The sequence below is a fragment of the Vanessa tameamea genome, chromosome 7 (genome assembly GCF_037043105.1).
Source record: "Vanessa tameamea isolate UH-Manoa-2023 chromosome 7, ilVanTame1 primary haplotype, whole genome shotgun sequence".
Lineage (NCBI taxonomy): Eukaryota > Metazoa > Arthropoda > Insecta > Lepidoptera > Nymphalidae > Vanessa > Vanessa tameamea.
The window spans coordinates 5,209,092-5,232,442 of NC_087315.1; the positions used below are offsets into that span (position 1 = coordinate 5,209,092).

Consider the following 23,351-nt stretch of genomic DNA (forward strand, 5'->3'; position numbering starts at 1 on the left):
GGGCTTTGTGCTAGGTATAGGTATCACTATATGTATACCTATATTGTTTTACTTGGTTATAGGGCCACTGAGTACCATTAACTCATTAGATATTCTAACGCCAACAGTAGTACTGAGTATTGTGGTGTTTCGATTTGAAAGGTGAGTGAGCCAGTGTTACAGGCACAAGGGATATAATATCTTAGTTCGTACATCGATGTAAGGAATGATAATATTTTTTACAGCGCCTTTGTCTATGGGCGGTGGTCACTTATCGTCAGGTGGCCCAGTTCCTCGTGCGCCTACCCATATAACAAAAAAAAAAAAAATTATGTCCATAAAATTAAATCATTGTGACAGGCTGATTGAGTTGTTACTCATCTATTTTGACAATAGAGTCAAAAGATTAAACATTCAATTGATGCAAGTGTAATGCAAACATGAATTGCATACTTTCATTTCTGTAAGTATCGCATACAAAACATAGTAGAATATAAATTGATAATTTATCATACTTAACATATAACTATACTTACTACCAATTAAACCAATTTCACTATTATGCTAGCTGTATCAAACTCCATATTATTAAGTCCATACGTCTTAAATTAATATTTATCAATTAGAATGGCACTATTAGAGTCGGTTTAACAGTTTCTTTTGTAATTTTTACATTATCCAAACTACGAGTCAACTTCTAAGGCAGTATGCGAATTATGTATGAAGTTTGTAACTTTGCCAAATTTTTTTGCAATAATGTACAACCCGCAACGAACGTAAATGAAATTGTAAGAATTTAATTTTTCTTGAATAAAAAAAAAAACGAAAACAAGAAACTTTTATGGTATGCGTTTGGGGAGGTTTGATTTTATTTATAAACATTTGTATTTTTTATGATTTATGTTTTATAATTATATGGTACTATAAGAGTTTTTAAAGTTTTATTCTCTTTTATTTTGTTATTATCTTTAAAAATGTCACGTAATTAAAAACCGCATGAAATTTATCATATTCTTACTTTTATGTTATTTAATAAACACATAATTACTTTTAAGAAGTAATTGTACATATTCTGGCTTTGACGTCGAGTAATTTCAAATTGCGTGAAGCGAAAATTAGTGTGGGATAGCTTTAATTCCATCCGTAGAAATGGCCCGGAAAAGAAATGAGCCGACATCCCTGCCAAAATTAAATGAGACTGATTTACAACGTACGTAAAACCTGAGACTGAATCTTATTAACATTACTTTTTATAATACCAAGAACAGTTACTTGCAACAATGTAGGCAAAAGTTTAATTAAAAGATGTGTTAACTGGCATTACTATATATATATTTTACTTTACAACATCCACGGGCTCACAGTTGCCCGTGCCTTTTTTTACATTTTATTTTTATATCGCTGGACATCGAGCTTGTCGTCTTCTTGGAAGACGTGGCCCACACTGCCTCGGCGACTCTGATGTCGCGTTTATGTATAGACGTCTTAAGGCTGTGCTCTAGGATGGTCTTATCTGAAACGGCATTATTATATATTTTCTTGGTGGTAGGACCCACTCATCAAATATTCTACCGCCAAAACAGCCGCACTCAGTATTGTTGCGTTCCGGTTTGATGGGTGAGTGAGCCAGGGTAACTAAAGGCATAAGGGACATAACATCTTGGCTCCCAAGATTGGTGGCGCATTGGCGACATTTCTTACAGTGCCATTGTCTATGGGCGATGGTGATCATTTACTATCATAAGGCTCAATATATCATAAAAGAAAAAAAAAATTAAACTGGGTAAGGGAAGAAATTAATTTGTGTAAATATAAGGTTTACATTAACCAATTTTTAACGTGGATCATTAATTTTCTTTAAAAACGATACCCTTGTCGATTACTATGAGCATTCTACATTTTTTTTTGTTATATACTCCCGTTATTCGAATAAGATTTTTTTTTAAATATATCAATTAAGAAAGCAGGGCATTTTGTTTGAATACAACATACATTTTATTATTTACTATGACCAAACCCCTTTTTCTTAACGAATAAATATAATTTTAATAATTACCATTTAAATACGAATATGATTTCGAAATGTTTTATATATTTAAATGACTCGGATTTAAATGACAAAATAAACTATTCATCAATGACGGAGAGACGTTAACTGAACTATTAGTTTTCAACAGAGTTCATTTTGTACTCAATCACGATACAACGGTTGAATGGTTGTTAATGAAACTTTGAATAGCAAGTTTACTAGCAATCGATTGATTAACGCTTCATTTTAGTATTTTAATATACTTGAACAATTTAGAAATATTTTGTATAATATATTTTAGTAGTAATGTCTACTTATATCCATATAAGTAGGTAGATACTCGATTATTAGGTTATCGGATGACATTGATTAAAACGTTCATGTAATATAGATATGATTATAATTAAATTAATTGATTATTTATCTAAAAGTAATAAATTATAAAACCGACCCAAAGGTCATTTTATCTAAATTATGTTTGTGATAGAAGTTCGAAATTGAGGCATATAATTAAGGCAAGTGCACAAAAATATATTGTTGGAACATAAAATATAATACATTTGTTATAAAATGAACATATGGTTGTGACAAAGGCTTATAATATCTGGGCCGTGTAATTTGGAGTAAGAGCCCGCGGCGCTATGCTATTCTCTATACGATTCTATAACAGTGTTTCTTTTACTTTAATTGAATTTTTAAATAATATACGTTGTTTTGTTTTGTTGGGAATTTTTGGAAGTAATTACACAGAAATAAAGATGTAATATGTATGACAGGCAATCGTTGCGTGATACGATTATGTAAATGTTATTTATTTAAATTATCATTAAAATAAATTGTAATAGAAATTATAATGAATAAATACTAAACACATTTTTACATCTCAATACATATACTAAGCACTTTTCCCTTCTTGCCTTATTTTTGTACCATCTGTTCATCCCTACTTTGAAGTTGTGAAATTCATAAAATATGACACCAAAGGACAAACAATTACAAGTATGATTTATTTGATTGTATTCATACATTTATAATATTTATTTACAAACAAAAATAATGACTTTGACAATAAATAAATTATTTAAAATTTTTGCAGGTTAAATATAATTTAAAGATGCTATTGGATCTGCCCTTAAAGATCAGAAGTGAAAAGTAATTTTTAAAAAGAATAGAACAATAACTATCTGACTTTATAATAACAAATAAAAATCAAGAATAACATTGATGACTTTTAATGAATAATAATTATTAGCAAAAACCAATTAAAAATACTATTTTTTTCTATGACTCTGAAATATTATGGCCGCGGCACCTAAACTTCGCGAAAAGTAAACCCAAGTCTCAGTGTCAGACGTTTTTTTTAAATGTTTTTAAGTCACAAGGTATTGACGCATAAGGCGGTAAAACATTATGGTGACAAAAGGCTAGTGTACCTTTTCAATTTATGGTAAAAAATAACATCAACCACGAAATTAAAAATGTATTAATCTGAAAACAAAATGCATATATATACGATTTTTTATCCAAAGTAATAATAATACTTCTGGTAAATAAACAGCATGTAATTAATCCAGCTTAACTTTTTAGTCTGTAGTCAAATATTATTCATATTTGACTACAGACTACTAAAATGTATTGTCCGAATGAGAGAGGATAAAACTTGTAAAATTGAGATCGATTGTTTACGAAACCGAGAAGTTCTATTAGGAATACCTTTGGGTACGAGAGCTTTGAATTTTTTACATTTTACGCAACAACGATTTAAGAGGTCGAATGATTTAAGACTTTAGAAAGACGACTTTTTACCTAGGGATATTATATAACAATTTATTACAACATAGTCTTTATTTTCACTTAGAAAATTACTTTATTAATGTTTCAAGTTAATTTTCGTAATCTGTATATATTTTCGTTCACCAACGATCTGTTGCCCTTCGACTCTTTGTATCTGCACTTGAAGTCTTGAACCTTTTCGTGAAAGCCTGCTAAAAATTTCTTTGTACGATTGCCAACGTAATATTTCGCCGGGCCTTCAGACGGTCTTTGTTAATAAGAAACTCAGTCTCGAAATAATTTCAAGATTGATATTTACTTGTTTAGGTTAGAAGTTAATATATTAAGAATTTTCCCATCTTCCACGTTTTTTACGAAGCTATACAAAAACTAAACTAATAATAAATTAAAACAGTGTAACTGACCGCTTTACTAGTATTTGCATAAGTCATATAGATATTCTTTCTGCCTCGGTGGTCTAGTGGTTAGCTTATATGGCTTGAAGCCATATTCCGGGTCAGGCAAATGAAAATTTATTGAATTTTGCCTTGGCGGTCGTGTAAATTGCCAGGTAATTGTAAATGGTTACCAACGCTTGTAGGCATGTAGGCAAGAATTTTTAACCATTGCATAAATCGCGAACGCGACACCGAACTTGGAAACCAAATTATAACAACTTAGTTTCCAAGCGGCAGGTTTGTCTCTTGGGCATGTAATAATACTGCATACCCTTCAAATCAGAATACAACAAAACGAAGTATTGCTTGGCGGTAAAATATAGGATAAGTGGATGGTGAATATGGTATGAATTCTTTTGCGCAGTTTACTAGTCTTTGAGATTGTATACACATGGCCAAAATACGTCAGGAGTACTTCACTTCACAGATGTATGTGACTCGTCGTGTTTTTCTTCGTTCTGGTGTCATGGGTGTCTATCAACACACGACACACACACACGATAGACACCAAGAGCAGAGTTAACAATTACGGGCAGTTAAATGTGAATCGTTTAATCACTTTATATAACAACGAGTCTCAGAACATATCTTACAAACTTTTTTTGTAAATCAACATGCCGTATTTAATTAAAATATTTTCGTCATCAATAGTTGGATGAGATATTTTTTATATTTAATTAATTCATATTACTCTCTCTATTCTTTGCATAAGGTAGGCGAACTGTGTGCAAGAAAGAATCTTTACGACGCATCCATACATTCAGTAACGTATACTATATTTTTAACAAAATTTATGTGTATATATATTTATCGACATATTTCATCATGAGCATAACGAGTTTTACTCGTAATGATCTCATAAAACATTATGTATAGAAACAGCTTCGTTATTGTTCATTAGGTATGTAGCTATTCATTTGTTCGAAACATTTTTCACTTAGAAAGGTAGGTGTAGTGAAAACATCGCGAGTTTTTAATAAAAATGAACAAAAGGCGAGACGAAAGAGTTAGTTGTTCGAAAGCTAAAATGTTTATGGATTTTTTTATCGCTACTATCGAACGCTGTGAAAGGATGTAGTCATAGCTTTTTAATTCAAATTTCATTCAGTGGATTTGAAAATGTTAAAATTTTTCCTAATATTTTAAAAAATATTTCACAATAAAATAATTGAAATATTCTTAAAGTTTATTTTAAATTCTGCCTCGTTTTTCTATTGGTAAGAGTATAGTTCCAGGTATAAAATTCGGGATCGGATTCCATTCAATGAATTTATCTGGTTTTTTCTTTCCATAAATTCTTAGTAGCAGTCCCAGCTAGGGATTTAGGGAGTAAACATGTGCTTGCGCAAACTTGTCCAGTTTATTGTATTGTAGTTGACTAGTATCGTTTGAGAAAAGTCACTAAAGCTGAATTCGGTCAGGGATATGATATTAGTGTAATATATATATTCATTAACAAAGTTATAAATCATAAAAATAATTTGAACCGCATATATCATTTATATACATATACTGCACTATTATTTTACTATACTGCATCATACAAAAGGGATCATGCTATTAGTATTAGAACTTTAAATAACTTTTTAAGCGTCAATAGCACAATGGCCACATACGCCAACGGCCAATTACGAGCCACCTACCGATGTAAAAAGTCGCAGGATCGATCCTGACTCCTTGGGCCATTATCGTCCCGACACTTAACACAAGTGATACTAATATTAGTAATTCCTTAATTAATTTGGGGCATTGATACTTTTTTTTTTAATGTATATTAAAATATACTTAAATAGTTTTGAAATTCGATTCTGTTTCTTATAATAATGCTTAAAATAAATTATTTACAAAAAAGTGAAGGGTATTCATTTTCATTAAGGGTATTCATTATGAATACGTTTGAAATGTAGCAAATAATACCCATTTAGATTAGTAATGTGAACAATTAAATTCTGATATACACTGTCTTCTAAGGAATTTATAATATTGCACTATAAATTGTGTTCGATAAAATTCGGTCACATTTATATCCGATAAATGAGGCAGCGTGGTGGAATAAGCTTTAAGCCTTCTCATTATTTAGTTTAAGCCTTTGCCCAGCGTTGGGAAATTTACGGATTGTTACGTTTTTGTTTTAAAATTGTTTCGAAATGTTTCTCGCGTTGATTCTCAAATTGCGTTTTTGTAAACGTATACTTTTTAAATATTCAAAAGTACTATGACAACAAAGTATGAAGACATCGCAAAGCAATAGTGTCGGAAATCCGAAGAGAAAGGGTCGAAAAAGGGTTCGGACGCTAGACACGTGTCTTTACAGTAAAATAAAATTACTAAATGTGTAAGTTTATTGTAGTGTTTCTGATACTGGCTTAGGCTGTTGATCCTTTATACAATATTGATATAACATGAATGTTACTTGGTAGTAAATCGGCTTTACTGAGTGTAATTCTATATCATCCCGAAGTATATACAAGTATTTGATGCAAGATCTATGTTGTGAAGGATTAAAGAGTCAGATGTATTAACACATACGTACATCTATGGACTACCCATTGCCTAACTGTGTTGAAGATCAATAGATAAAATTTCAAAGAATTCATTTTAGGTAAGTTGTATTCCTGAATCAATGACGAATTTACTATACAAATTCTTTATAGATTTCTTTCATGTATTCATAAGGCCGATCAATGATCATGTCGAATCATAAATTAAAACAGGGCTGTGATTTTGGGTATTTTTATTCTGGAGGTTAAACTTTATTTGTATATACAATTTTAATTTATTTTAACGCAGATGAGCAAATGTGTGACTTGAGCGGGTAAGTGGTCACCATTCCTCATAGATACCAAATCTGCAAAAAATTTAAACAACTTGTTATGTACTGATGTAAGTAGACATAGTCTCTGTTTATAGTTTCCTATACACCATGAATGACGCTCATGACAAATTACTATTAAATAAACATATTTAGCGGTAAAGCGGCTTATGTAGGCACGTCTGTGTGGATACCACCCACGTAATACGGGTGCACGGTTAGATGCATATTATATTATTTAACATCAATATGTATTTGATATTATTGATATACACGCTTATATAAATATAACCCTATTTTGATTTATATAAATCAACTTTTCTTTGTTTGTTTCTTGACGTTATTGGTGTGTAATTTTGAATGCCAAGGTTTCTGCTAAAATGTCATATTTTCTTTGTTTGTAGAAAATATATACAAAGAGGTAAGTATTGCTAGGTAATGTCGGGTATTAGCTAGTTTCATATAAAAATCAATGGAAGAAGGAATGATTTTCGTCCAACTGCCAAACTGAACAAGTTCGTTGGCATTATTCCCAAATCGGTGAATAAAATTGCTATCAAAGCGCTGGTAAATTCAATATATAGACAATAAATGCTAATTCAATCCGAACTTTTGGAAGAAATCTAAAAACTCACACCGCAAAGTGAAAAGCCATAGGAAAATATGCATGAAATCTTACTCGGGCTCTTTTTATCGTAGCTTGAGAACTAAAACTTGTTATAATGCACTCAGTAAGCTACGTAAATGCATGGCTCACTCCTACCACCATCTACTTTTGTTATTTTCTCCAAGGTATATACATTTGACGTAACGAGCTGCTTTAGTTGTTACATTTCTTAAGAATTTTAGACGAGAGTAGTTATGAGTTGTATTGACTATTGTTTGTTATATAAATATATTTTTATCTTTGCTTATAATATTAAAAAAAAAAGGAAAATACGAATATATTCTGTAAAAATGTAAAAACACATTTTGCCGTTTTAAAACAAAAACACCTTCAGATTTGCATAATAAATCAATTATAAAGCTCGCCACATTAATGATGCAAATTGGTAGCATAAGCTATTGCTCGCCGCAACCCTGTTTTATCCCACGGGGCCACTAAATAAATACTCTCAACAGGGTGATCGTTTTCAATAGCCGGTGTTGAATTCGGAAACACGTTTAATCCGGACGAATGGTAGTTGCCATTTATATATGGCTATTGACGTAGCAGCCGGTGTAATTGGAAATTAGGGCAGCGTCGGCAGGATGTGATGAACTTCTCGGGTTTTTTATATTGTTTTTTTTTTCTTTTTATAGTATGGGTTGGCGGACAAGGGCACTTTAAGTAGTCACCTTCGCCCATAGACAATGGCGCTGAAAAAAATATTAACCATTCCTTACATCGCCAATGCGCCACCAACCTTGGGAACTAAGATGTTATGCCCCTTGTGCCTGTAGTTACATTGGCTCACTCACCCTTCAAACCGGAATACAACAATACACAGTAATGCTGTTTGGCGGTAGAATATCTGATGAGTGGGTGGTCCTACCCAGACGGGCTTGCATGATACCCCACCACCACGTAAACTGGCGCTGAAGACAGAATGAACTAACGTGATATTATTTTGAGGTATATAAATCTATCTTACAACTTCTCTTCAATCTGTGATTATGACTACCTATTAAGAAAATTCGAGAATAATTGTTCATTTATAGTTATTTATAAAATACCTTTATTTGAGCAAAGTTGTTAAGTAGGTTTTGGAAGTTTCGATAATCTGTTTAAAATAGGAACAATTGATATTCAATTTAGAACGACAAAACTTTAAAATTAAATACCGTGCAATACTGAAATTTGGTATTCTATTTGATGGTGAATTTCTATCGTAAATTTTGTAATAATTTCCGCATTATAACGATACAAAATATATTCCGTTAATAATAAAATATTAATGGGACAACGTTTGAGTTACGTTCTGGAGCACAAACGGATACGGAGAACAATATTCTTGCGGTCCATACGTAGCGTGCACGAATATTACTACTATTAATCAGATAGAGAAAACCGTGGAAAAGAAGAATGGCACCCCTATATAATACAATCATATAGCAACATACGTACAAGCTTAATAATATTAGTTAGAGCATTCATTTTCATTTTACTAATTCTCGACGATTCTTTTGTATACGATGTTTTGACGAAATTCTAATGGAGACCTTTGTCATCCTTGTTATTTATATAATAATAGAGTTTATATAAATATTTTTAATTTAAATTGAACTATTTTTTTATGTAATAGGACGGGCAACTGGGCTATCCGATGGTAAGTGGTAACCACCACCCATTAACATTAACGCTGTGTGTAATAATAACCATGTAATGATATGTCCCTTGTAACTGTAGTTATACTGGCTCATTCACCCTTCAAACCGGAATACAATAATACTAAGTATTGCTGTTTGGCGGTAGAATATCTGATGAGTGGGTGGTACCTGCCCAGGCGGGCTTATTTACTGTTTGTAGTAATATTCTTTATTTGGTGGTAGGGCTTTGTGCAAGCCCGTCTAGACAATATTTAAAGATATTTAAATAGATATATGTAGATATTTACAGATGAGACATTTAGATTTCTTTGAGACATTTATTTATTGAGTCAGGATACAATAATACCCAAACATTTTATAACATTAACGGTTATATGTTAACAAAAATAGCATTTTTAATTTAATGTATTCCAATTATAAGGTTATACATTGTATATTTAAAAATTGATTGATGATGAGATAAGCAAACCACAGTGAGACAATGCAGAATATGCCATTAAAATCAATTTTTGAGTTATGTTAGGTTTGTGTGTATGATATGCTTAGCTTCAAAATCACTTAAAATTTAAATTGAACTTTGTTTATACGCAACAATGTAACATGTCATTCCCTAAACCCAAATTCAATTTTCCTCTTTGTCAAAATTAGTTCCATATGGACTTCTCCGCTAAGCTAACAGAATCAGGAACATATTGACTTTGAAGAAGCAATTAAACTTTTCATCGCAATTTCGGAACTAATTTTCAGTAGTTTGACAGAGTCAGCCGATCGGTCGGCAGGTAACTTTGACAGCGACCACTTGCAACCTTGCCTATTCGGGAATTAATAGCGACCTTTAATTTTCGTGAACCTGTCAAACAACTCGTAAGTCGTAAATTTACAGAATATTCCGAAACGTGCCCGAACAGAAATGCAACGCATAAATGCGGTCGACAAGCAACTATCGAATAAAGTTACGTTAGTTGAAAAATTGCAACGAAATCTCGTTTATCGAAGCAATTAACTTGTTATGTTGAACGAGTACTTACCACAATATTTTTCAATATTTGAATCATAAAAAAATTAAAGAACGTGTTTTGTTAAAAAAAAGTCATACTTAATCAAGCGTTCACGTGGTCGTTTAAAATATTTGAAAAATCTGAACAAAAATTAAAAATACATATTTTTTGTTATATACTATCGTCTATCATATATTATAATATACATAATATATTTATATAGGACGAGTAAGGCGCTTCAAGAAAGAGCAGTTCTTGCCTTGCAGTCACTATCCAAAATTCTTGGACTACATTCTTGCAATATATTATAATGAGTTACGACACACATTTAATGCGTTCTCATGTGATAAATATAAGCATTTTGCAGTGTGTAATTTATCAGATTTAATAGTTTAGGTTTTACGAGATTAATGTATGTATCATTATAGTAATGTTTATTGTTTATTAATATATGATTATCATCTAATAATAATAATAACTAAGATTTTATGCTTAACATTCATAAATATCTTATTACTTCTCAACTAACTTATGTTATGTCGTGTACTTCAGAAGTCGAGCTTTTTCCACATCTTAATTCTAATAAGGTAATCAAAATTCATCTAATATTTCTGTGTACCTGTGTATAATAAATGAGTTTAATATGTGTTAATGTATATTATATGTGTGCGTGTAGATAAATTACATAAATTGGTTTAATCAATTTTTATCTTTTCTTAACCTTATATTGCTTAATATGTTTGGAAGGTAATTATATTATCGCTGTGTAGATTTTATATGATGGTTTTGGATTATTGTTGTAAACAAAAAGCGTTCCTACTAATAACACAACTCACTAAATTATTTATGAGAACAAATTAGGTCGAATATATTATATATATGTACATACAAATGGCAGATACACGTTAAACTTAAGCAAAATTCTTTAGCTTCAGTGTCTAGTTAATGAGATCTAGTAGCAGTACCCAAATGCAGTAGGTAAGAATACATTCTGCTAGTGATTTATATATATTTTTAAAGAAGCGGTAGAATGTTACTTGTCTGATTTTTTAAAATACATGTATTATTATACCATGGTCCTCAGTTTTTAAAAGTGATGCGATATATTTTTTCGCTACGCATTTTAACTGTATTCACAATTATATGCATTTGTTACTCGGTGACAAGGCTTTGCTCAAGCCCACCTGGGAAGGTACACCACATTCATCAGATATTCTACCGCTGAATAGCAATGTTAGTATTGTTAAGTACAGATTTGAAGGGGAAGTGAGACAGTGTAACTACAGGCACAAGGGACGTAATATGTCAGCTCCCAGTTCTGTAGGCGCATTGGTGTGATGTAAGGAATGAGCATTATTTCTTACAGTGCCAATTACCATCATATGGTCCATTTACTTTTCTGTCTATCTATTACATAAAAAGCATGTATTCATATATCAGGTATTTTATTTATAGTGTAGATAACTACTCATAATTTTAAACTTGTATCACAGTAATAATAGAAGTGAATGTCGAGAATCCAATTTAAGGACGACTTCATCGTATTCATATTAATTCGAACACTGTGTTAGCGTTTTTGTTTCAATTAAGCGGTAAAAAATTACTTATCTCAATAGCACAGATGATTAAATTAAGTCTAAAGTTATACATTTCAATACAACAGCAGTGAATTGAATGTCAAATAAATTTCGAGTCAGGTCAAGCGCGCTTGCTGTTTCGGCTAATTTGAATAATTAAGAACTTCTTCATTCGTTGCAATGAGAAAAGTTTTGTCATCATAAAATTTAAAATATCCATACGAAGTACTAACAGTACTTTTAGTTTTCCATGATGAACAATAAGCTTTGAAGTTGACACTAGTTGAAAAAATATTTTTAATTATATGTATAAAAATACTAAATCCTTCCACTGTTTTTAATTTATTTTCAAATAATTTGATAGTGATTTTTAGTTAATTTGATTAATAAACTTTAATCTATGCCAATTTGAAATAAAAGTATCTTGTAGTAACCTTGACGATAAAGTTGAATAATAATATATTACAATGAAATGAAAATCCACAAACAATTACCGCGACGTCGACTGCTGACAGTTGATACAGTATCGAATAGGGACTAAACAGGAAACCTTTACAAATCGCGTCGAAAGACGGTCGTAATGCGATAGTGGGTTGTAAGGTAGCCTTTGTTAAGCATAACGACGGAGACTCACGGAAGCACTTGTCACTGTCATTCGTGTTGCAACGATAAAATGTTCTGTATCGTAGTTTGTTTTGTATTGAATAGCACCTTTAACGTCCACACTGACAGCTACGAAGTTACTGACTCATTTACACAAAACTATGATACCTTTATGTGTGTCAATAATGTAGAGTCTAATTCAATAGCAGAGGTAGAACAAAATAAATCATCTTACAAATATTCATTTCAATGTATATAACATTTACTTGACATGTTTAATCGATAAGGGTAAAGTAGGACAAGTTCATTACGTTTCAATATTATATAACAGTTTTCAATGCTCTTGCTATTTTATATCAATATTTAAAACACTAAAAAGGTTTAACATCACAATGTTCTTCTTTTAAATGAACCATTTAAAAAAGGTTTTTTTTTTTAAATACATTAACATACTATTTTATATATCTATAAAAGCGAAATATCACTCACTGATTAATCACGAAATCTCAGAAGCTATATAACCTACAAACTTGAAATTTTCCTTATTGGGTGTAGACATCTGCTAGACGGATTTTACGAAACTAAAAGGGTAAAATGGGGGTTAGAAGATTGTGTTTGTTATCTATAAAGTTGATTGTATTTATTAAAAAATATTGTTTCTGAAATAAATAAATAGGTATGTATTTTATTATTAGTCTGTTTAATATATATGAATGCCAGGATATTTATAAACGTAAAAGATGTAAAACTTACTAATATTGTTTATGTTTACAGATAATAAGTGATTATATGTGATCACCATCACCCAGACAATGGCACTGTAGGAAATATTAACCATTCATTACGTCGCCAATGCGCCACTAACCTTGGAAAACTTGGGGATATTATGTCCCTTGTGCCTGCAGTTATACTGGCCCACTAACCTTTCAAACCGGAACACAACAATATTGAGTACTGATGATTGGCGGTAGAATATCTGATAAGTGGGTGGTATTAATATTAGTAATTAAATAAATAAATAATTTAGAACGCTAAACTAAACCCTTACTAACTAGATTGTTTAGATCTATTATTATCGTAACTAAACGCTCATAGTTTATGTTACAGAGCTAACAATGACGTTTAAATCATTTGACCTTTTCTCTACTATGTAGATTACAGATTAATTATTAAATAGAAGTTATGTTTTAGAATATATAAACCATTTTTAAGCACAAATATAGATAAAGATATGTACATACATATAAATATATAAGATACTCTACATATTGTATTAATAAATAAACATTATTCTTTGATTTGGGTCATGTAATAGCAAACCTTTTAAAAAATTCATTCGTTCATTCATTTGCGTTCCCAAAGTAAAGGTTAGGTTTAAATTTGAAAATATACGTATATTTTCGTTGTTGTTTTATTAAAATTTAAAAGGTGCCTGAGTGTGAATCTAAGAAATTAAATTGGAAAAGTTTACAATACTGATAAATACATTCAATCAGTCTTTGGTCGGTTTTATCAACGTCTAAGATTTTTTTCGATTCGATACATATTTGCAAAATTAAAAGCTGAATCTCATAAGTCTATTTACAAATTATAATGTTGCTCCAACTCAATATAGCATAAGTGTATTGACTATATGTACGACAAGAACACACAGAGAAAATTGTCGTTCCAGGACCTTATAAAATGAACGTTAGACATAAATATGATCGATACGCAAAAATATTGTATGAGAGAACAGTGACCATGTTTATGTTTAAAATAAAATGAAAAAACGGTAACTGTACTTTACATTTGTTTGTATTGTTTAGCATTGTATGTATAAATATTACTTGTTACAAATAGAAATTCGAAACGGTAGTTTAAAAAATAAAACGAGATATTTAAATAGACGCGTACATAAATAGGCGAGACGTTTTGTACTACGCATTAGTACAGTACGGGCGAATAGATCGGTGGGCGACTGTTAATATGTCACACGTTCAAAAATAGCTCGGGATAAAATACCTACTTTACCTGTACGAAGTTTGGGCGGGCAGCTAGTATTATCATATAAATAAATTACACTAATCACCAGATTATTGGATTTACAAGAACACTTTATTCTACATTATCCATTCGCATCATTTATTAAACAGTATAAAAGTAGGTAAATAAAACGAGTTGGGTTAGCGGAATTAAATAATTAATAATTTCGCAACTCTCATGCGCCTCGAGTAGGGAACCGTGTCACGGGTTCAGAAACAAGTAAAACACAAATACGAACACCAAAACCATAATAAACATCCATATTCCTAATACAAACATTTGTCTCAGTGGGGTTCAAACCAGCGATCGCTAACGAAGGAGTCAGTAATTGTTTAGGCCACTGCCTCAAACAATTGTCATAGATAAGTTGATGCCATTCTCTTTGGAAGTATCACTTCTCGAAAATTGACTTGTAAGTTTCTTATGCTACGTAACTTTTTATTCATTTTTTATGTAAATATAGATGATATATGGGCTTAAGTTAGAAAGTAAAGTGGGTTATACTCAATCAGGAAATATAAGTCGGTATTATGAAATAAGAAATTCAATTGGAATACGATGAGAAAAGGTATATACTCTCTTCTGAGGGTTAATAAAGAACACACTTATTTGAGCTACTCGTAAGGCTTAAAATACGACGACGATTTTACAGAAAAATATACAAAAAAAATTGCGTAAGACTTTTAGTTTTAGTTTAGTTCATTTTTATTATTGTTAAATTGGGACTGGTAATAGTGCAAACAGTTGTGGAACATGGGATCTTCTTTAAATGATCTATACGAATGTTATAAATGTGAAAGTAACTCTGTCTGTCTGTCTGCAGCTTTTTCACTGCCAAACCACTGAGCCAAATACGATGAAATTGGGTATGAAGCAAGCTTGAACTCCAAGGAATGACGTAGGCTACTTCTTTTTAACTAACACCTAATGACCAAACCCCTAAAACGCGAGCGAAACCCGGTCATGTACAAATGTATGATTTATGACTCAAAACATCAAGATCTACAAAAGATTCGTACTAAATAAATATCTACTGTACTTTTCAAATGCTCCCATATAGATAATGACGACGGTAAACAAAAAAACTCCGAGAATCTCGCCAGTTATGCATAAACAAAGCGATGAGGCATAATTTCGTTCAATAAAGAGATGCTTCGAGCGTAAGGTATCTTGTACAGTAAGCCTCGCATTTACCTGTTATCCTTGTCGCACTAGTGATAAAGTCTATATCACGGTGATAGAAATTGCCAACGAAGCCATCTGTACCTCATCCGTACATTCCTCTAGGGGAGGGAATATTTATTCTACAGACGTCATCGTGGACGTGCAATTATTGAGCAAATATTTACCGAGAAGAGTGTCCAGTGCTCACGTTAAGTGTACCTATTATAGGAAGGACTAGTCGCTTGCAGGAAACTTGTTATTTAGTGATCCAATAATCTCGATTTAATGGTACTTCTATTGCAAGGTAAACAGCGATTATTTAAAGATCGTTTTTTTAAATGAAAATTTAAACAATCGTGGTTGTCATATTACTAATAATTATATTGCCTTTGGACCGTAAAACGCGTACAAATTATATTTATTTATTTATGTACATAATGTCCGATAGATTTGCATGTTTATTTTAGTGATTATAATGTTTATTCACTTAGTAAATTGTATCTATTCTATTTATGAATTTGAGATTTATTCTTAAATTAGCCTGTTATTATATTTTCAGATATATACTTCGCTCTGGCAACATTTGCTTTTAAATATTCATGAATCCCATGATTTTTTTTTAAATTATAAAACGTCATTGACTTCAAACGCCATAGTATAATCAAATAAATCTTCGCATAAGAGATATTAGGGTTGGCGGAACAGATTCGCTAGCAAATTGAATAAGAGGAATGTGCTAACGAAACACATTGTCGAATCTAAGACGAAGGAATTTAGGGAAATTTATCTATACATGAGACAAAATTGTAATCAAATCTATCAAGTAAAATTTTTTTTTTTGTAAATTTTTTAAAGCATTTATCAAACATTGATCGATGTGGTTATATTTTTGTTTGGCTGTTTTAAATAAAAAAAAACATAATCGGGAAAATTTTGCGTATATAATAAGTACATTACCATGTAAACTTCCACCCAAAATTGGTTTAAACGAGATCCTTAAGTAGTTTTTTTTTTTAATTTCATAAATCGTAAACCGCAATTTACCTTTCATTTAATCAACTCAAATATATAAAATAAAAATTTAATTTCATAAACATAAACCTTGTTACTTGCTGCTACGGAACCCTTCATGAGCGAGTCCGACGCGCATATGGCCGCTTTTTTATTATATATTTATTTGTTGTTAAATAATGTGATTTGTTTTTCTTGTTTATTTTTTCACATTTAAACTTATTCAAAATTGGTTTTATTAATCTGATTCAGACAACTTGACTTAAACACAACTTAATACACATTATAGCTGAAACATACATATATTGAGATTATTTTGACATTATTTATTAATATAATTAAATAAGCTACAAATGATTAAACATAAACTAGTATAGGGTATTTTGTTTTGCTTCTTTTTATAATTTAACAATCCAGTGTCCCACATTCTGTCGAGTCGGATCGGGCTGACACCCGAGGGAGTGTTTCATTACTTCTATCAAATTTAGCGGAAAATCAAATCTTTCGATGAGATTATCCCAAACGTCCGTGTCAACAGCATTCCGATGAATTCACGTAGTTTGTTTTGTATTTTGTTGTTTTTTTGTAATATGAATTTGTTTTCTTTTTTGATTTACCTTATTTGTTTATTATGGTCATTTGATATTTTTTGTGAATTCTGGAAGATTATCATTTCTTTATTTAAATAAATTTGTACCACGTCAAAAGTCTTAGTATTTAAAACAACGTTAGTACTTATTATATCGCTGTATTTAATAGATAAATGAATGCTTTATTTAAATTAGATTTTAGATTCAAAAGTTAAGTAATTTAAAATTTTAGTTTAACTGAATTTGCCTAAAAAATAATCACATTATTTTTATTCATTTGGTAATGGTAAAACAAATTCCAATTTTGTTAAATGATTTTTAAGTTTTTGGATTGATTTTATGAGAGATCCAAATCTTAGATGTCCACGAACTTAAATTTATATTTTTTAGATGTACAATTTTCTTCTGTCTAGATTTTAAAGAAAATATTATGGCATCCTAACTAAAGTGCAGACTAACATGCACCCAAACAAAATGTTATTATATTTTACGCTTATTAGCGATATTCGTAATATGAACTGATATTTTGGGATTTACTCAAAGGACTATTAAATCCCAGAACATATCATGTCATTTTATTTTTGAAAAATTATGATGATTTGAAAAATTAAATAACAAAAAAACATATTTCCTATTTGATTTAAGTCCTTACGGGCAATAAATTTTTTAAAGCGAAAATTTATTATTTCTATTCGAAAAATGTTGTGCAGAATTCACATGAATCATTATTTTACTGAATAAGTAAGATGTGAAAGATTAATAGTGGTGGCGGCTAGGGAAATCTTCCTGAGTATTATGAGTGTTTGTTATTCGAAAGTGATTTATACACGATTTGCGGTCACAATTTTTTCATGCATTACGATAACTACCATATTTATTTAAATATTTTTACGTGATAGTTCAATGTTTAAAATAAGTGGTAGCTTGTTTGTTCAGGTTACTTTTTTTCTTTTTTTCCCAAAAATTGGTTATGGTTAAAGGCACTGACTGACACGTTTTACTTTAGAGTATGTACTCTATCCCAAATTCAATATATTTTAATTAAGTATATTTAAACGATTTTTAAATTCTTGAACGAAATAATATTAAAGTAAAAATAATTTAATATAACTATACTATTAAAGTAAAAGATTTACACATACGATAGTCGCCCTCAATTCAATCGAAAAATAAAGAATTTTATTTGTGCTCAATTTTAATCATATGGTTTATCTTATTGGTTTTATTAATTATTATTTATTATATAATAGTTTAAAAAATGTATTATATTTCATATTTTTAATTATTATGCTTATGTTTAATTTATATTTTCAATAATTACATTGTGTAATATGATAATACATGGTGAGACTACCTGTAAGTAGTAGAATTTTTGCGTTGATAATTTTGAAATGTAATTTTTTTATTTTTATATTGGATGTTATATTGTATCTGCTGTTGCTTGTCCTAATGAAAATAAAATAAAATAAAAGCCCGTAAGAGGCCTACAGCTCGGCTAAGGTCTCCATCTTCCTTTGAGGAGAAGGTTTGGAGATAAATCCACCACGCAGCAACAATGCGGTGGATACACATGTGGCAGAATTTCATTTAAATAAGACACATGCAGTTTTACTCACAATGTTTTCCTTCACTATTCGAGCAGGAGATGACTTATAAACATAAATTAAGCACATGAAAGTTCCAGTGGTGGTTGCATGGGCTTGAACCCTTCTATTAAAAGCACCTTCCAGTAAAAGCTAGTTTTGGGTACTACAGACTCTTTAATAGTGTTTGCTTTAAAATATTGCTAACAGTTCAGGATTGATAGCAAAATATTTCACCTAGATACGACATCAGGGAGCAGTGTAAAAAATGTTTGTTTGCTGACGATACTGGTCCTAAATCAAAGTCAAAACGGTTCTCATACGTAAAAATATTAATATTATTTAATGTCAACGAGAACTTTTATTTAAATAATATATTTTTATATGTTATAAACAAATAATCAAATAGTGAAAAAAGTAATCCTATAAAAAAATTATGTCTGAAAAGTAATCCTTGGAGACTTAGATACTAGAGAATTTTAGAGTATTTTAAATTGGTCTTCATTATCGACTTAAATAGACGAAGGCAAAGTTACACTGCTTTTTATTAAAAAAAAGTAATTTAAAACGAACAAATTTTATATAATAGAGTTTTTATTTTATTTATTAATTGGAAATTGCAACGCGTGTGAAGTGACCCAGCTCCGATCGCAATGAATGTATATTTATTAAAATAGTTGAATTGTGTAAAGGGAACGTTCAACTAATTAAAATCGGTCTCTCACTAGAGTTTGGTTGAAACTGATCGATATTTCTTGTTTAATATGATATCCGTATTGTGTTCAATGTAACTATTCTAAAATTTCGTTGTACAAATTCGGTCGTAGGCTTTAGATTGAGTAAATTCATCTAAAATAAAGCAATGATTACGAAACATTTAGTTTGAACGGAAAAAATAAATAAAAAACACAAGAATAAATGATACTTAACAGGAACTTAACAGGTGCGTTCAGTAAGTGGCGGTGAAAGAGCAACAGGCAGACAGACATAGAGTGTTACTTTCGCATTTATAATAAAAGTATAGATTTCATTATGTAGCAGTATATATTAGTAATACTACTACACAATACATATATTAGTAAAACAAGTAACCTTAAAGACCTCGTTTTTCACCTCATTAGTGCTCCGTTGTCAATTGTTAAAAATGTTGAAAAATATTTTAGAATGTTCAAATCTGCCTCTGAGAATTGCCTTTGTTCAAAGTTCTTCTACAAATATTACATAGTATTTATAACGTACTTCCATTATTTATATACGTCCTCTTTCTTTTACCTCAAGGTATAGGAAATGCCTGTTAGACGTCAAAGTATATATCGTCTCTCGCAGTAAATATGATTTTTTAAGTAGGTAAGTGCACACATTGCAAATCTGGATTGTTATATTAAATAATGAGAAATACTACAGAAATATGTTTTGACGGTATATTTCTCCTGGTTCCAATCGATAGCGCCTCCCAGTCTTTAAAAGGTCTTTCATTATTTATTCGCGTAGTTTTGATGATAGTATAAAAGAGACACGAAAAGAAAACTTCTTATAAAAATAAATTAAATCGATAAGCCCTTTGAAAATGTTTATACAACAAAAATAGAGAGCAAACGTCTACTCTTTTTTAATAAATAATTGGAGAATTACTTTTATTCAGAATAAAATGTATAATTTTTGAATGTAGCATAAATTGTACGTCTAGTAACATTTATATATAACTAGTTGTCGCCCGCGGCTACGGTCGCGTTTGTGGGTTAGTTGTCAGGTTTCAGTTATAAACATATAGCCTTCTTCGAGTTCAAGTACTCTTCGTACGAAAGTTCATCAAATTTGGTTCAGTGGTTTGTATGTGTAAGAGCAGTTACAGTAGTAATTTACATATTTTGACAAAAAAGTCCTGTTAAAGATAACAGCTTTTCTTTACATACATAACATAATCAGTCTGTAAATTTCCCACTGCTGGGCTAAGGCCTCCTCTCCCGTTGAGGAGAAGGTATGGAGCATATTCCACCACGCTGCTCCAATGCGGGTTGGTGGAATACACATGTGGCAGAATTTCGTTGAAATTAGACACATGCAGGTTTCCTCACGATGTTTTCCTTCACCGCCGAGCACGAGATGAATTATAAACAAATTAAGCACATGTAAATTCAGTGGTGCCTGCCTGGGTTTGAACCCGAAATCATCGGTTAAGATGCACGCGTTCTAACCACTGGACCATCTCGGGTCTTTTCTTTATTGTATTATTTTAGATCCTAATTGTTTGTATTTTAAGGCCTGTTTTGAATTTCTTATTAGCACTTATTCCCGCGATCTACGTTCTCAAGGAAATCTTATCCTTAAAACTTCTTCATAGTTCTTCCTTTTATATTAAAATCTTTCACGATGTGCTCAATGTAACTGTAATTAAAGAAACTCTAAACTAGAAACGAATTACTTTCGTTGTGCATTACTAGCCCTACCTTACCTACCTACCTACCAAACAATACTAATATGAGTTGTCGTTGTTGAGTGTATGCCACACTAGGTGAGAAACGGAAAACACATAATGGCTAAGACTGTTCTCTGTGGAAATATCGTACAGACTACATATATTCATGAGATATTATAATTATTGGTTGAAACAACGAATCCATACAATCATATATATCGCTTATACAGTATATTCCCATCACGATTAAACGCAAAATACGTAAAACATGATACCATATAACAACATTTCCATTTCCATTGTATCATTATTCGATTCAGTGACTGCACACATTAAAGCCTCAAAATATTAAATGATTTGACGAACGGATGTTAAAAAAAATATTATTTATTACAGAGCTATAATTCAGTCACATCGTTATTTTAACGCCAATTAAACAGGTTGCGGTTTTTAGTACAGACTCGTTGAAATCGTGACTGTGAATATAGAAGAGTCCATGCTTCATGTTAATTTTTTTATATTTTTTCTGTGTTTTTTTTTGGTTAGGCTTGCACCAGGTCATGGTGTGGAAAATGGGTGATTTGTTTCAAGGATAGCAAACACTTTTTATTTAAGGAAAATCTGAATACAGTCTCTATAAAAACGTTTGATTTATGTACGTTAAAGTGATAGACGAAGTCATAGTCGGTTGACGAAAGTTCAATACTAATCAGGTTATCAGCTCAGAGGCCGTTTTGACTGCATACAAAATGCTGAGCCGACTAATAAGTCGCTATCAGGTTATTCTTTCAAGAAAATATAATTACAGCCTAGAGTTAAAATATTAGCAGATAAACACTTCGTTGCCTTGGAAAATATGTACAGCTGTTTGCTCTACTTCTAATCTCTTTCACCGCGGTCGAATTTCGATATGAAAACAGCTTTAAATTAATTTGTGTTGACTCTCATGATATATAATGTAAGTATTTTTATTTTTGAAAACATTAAAAATGATTTACTAAAGAGTAGCTTCTTTTTCATTGCCTTCGATTACGAATCGTGATAGATTTGTATGCTGATTGTATCCAAACTTAAATTAAAGTACGTAATTCTGTATTATATGAAGTTCGGCCGTCTGTATATTAAGTGAACTGTGTGATCTATACTAATGTTATGAATTCGCAATTACCTCTGTCTGTCTGTCAATTAAGCTTCCACGAATAAATTATTGAACCGATTTTGATGAAATCTGGTACGAAGCGAGCTTGAACTGGAAAGGACACGTTTGGTAATATTACTTATGTAGTTGTGTAAAATGTGTTTTTCTTGGGAATAATTAAGTTATGAAAAGTTTCTGTAAATTCTTCAGTTTTGAAGATGAAATAATGGGTATTAAAAAGAAAATAAATTTAGTAGGATTCCATATAGTGTTGACATTTTTTGTGAAGTTTGAACATATATATTTAGGTTTTTCGGTACAAATAACATGCAGTAATATTTTTATGTTGAGGGATGAAACTCAATAAATTGTGAAATCTTAATTTTGGAAGATATTTATGTGTAGATTAATTTATTTAGGTAAGTATTTAAGTTTTAACATATTTTCAACAGCATACTAAGATGATTTAAATATTCACCCCTAATGTAAATTCGAATATATTAAGATATACATAGATTCAAGTCTATATTTTAACAAATTATAATAATTCAATTATCAACCAATCACAGAGCTTACTAATAATAATTTATATTTTGTATAATTACCTAAACGATAAAATATCACGATTGCAATGGATTTTCATAACAAACTGAATTCCATGCGGGCAAAGCCGCGGCTTCAGCAAGTCTTTAATGTTAACATGAAACAAGACAGGACTTCATAATTGACGAATAGGCGTAGGGTGTAATTCTTTTCGTCCGTCGGGGAGTTTTGATGGCATGCGTGATCCTGTGACGTCTTACGAAGAGACAACGTATGTACCGTTGGTATTTTATTGGGTATTCCGGTGTATTCGCTGGCGTACCCCTCCCCCTCTTTATGTAG

General features: G+C 30.9%; 1 protein-coding gene across 1 annotated transcript in view; it reads right to left on the minus strand.

The window, feature by feature from the left end:
* The window catches only part of LOC113401342 (poly(rC)-binding protein 3), a 188,868-nt gene that overhangs the window by 35,914 nt on the left and 129,603 nt on the right, over window positions 1-23,351 (minus strand). The window lies entirely within an intron of this gene.